Source organism: Eimeria mitis, genomic scaffold (assembly GCF_000499745.2).
Source record: "Eimeria mitis Houghton genomic scaffold, Emh_scaff2393, whole genome shotgun sequence".
NCBI classification, from domain to species: Eukaryota; Apicomplexa; class Conoidasida; order Eucoccidiorida; family Eimeriidae; genus Eimeria; species Eimeria mitis.
This window is the reverse complement of record NW_013570729.1, coordinates 3,344-3,755: the sequence shown is the minus strand read 5'-3', so window position 1 is coordinate 3,755 and position 412 is coordinate 3,344. Positions and strand designations below refer to the sequence as shown.

General features: G+C 60.2%; 1 protein-coding gene across 1 annotated transcript in view; it reads left to right on the top strand.

The window, feature by feature from the left end:
* Positions 1–412, top strand: part of EMH_0053120 (uncharacterized protein) — a gene marked incomplete at both ends in the record, with an annotated part of 2,044 nt that overhangs the window by 656 nt on the left and 976 nt on the right. The window lies entirely within an intron of this gene.

Here is a 412-nt window from a genome sequence, read left to right as displayed (position 1 = left end):
TGCTGTGTTCCGGTGCAGCAGCAGCAGCTGCTGCTGCTGCTGCTCTCTACGTGGTGGTGTCTGCTGCTGCATTTGCTGCTGTCATATACGACTTCCTTTGCAGCAGCAGCAGCAGCAGCAGCAGCTGCTGCTGCTGCTGCTGCTGCTACGCAGAGTAGCAGCACCTGCTGGTGTATCTGCTTCTGTTGCTGCTGTTGTGTTTTTTGTTTTGCTGCTGCAGCAGCAGCAGCAGACAGTTGCGGCACCTGAACTGGATGGAGCTGCCTGCAAGGGCCCCCCCACCGCCGCAGGGGCCCCGTGTGTCTTGGGCTTCTGCTGCTGCTGTTCTCGAGAGTGTGAGGAGCAGCAGCAGCCAGTACAGCAGCAGCAGCAGCAGCAGCAGCAGTGGGAGTAGCAGCAGCAGCAGCAGCAG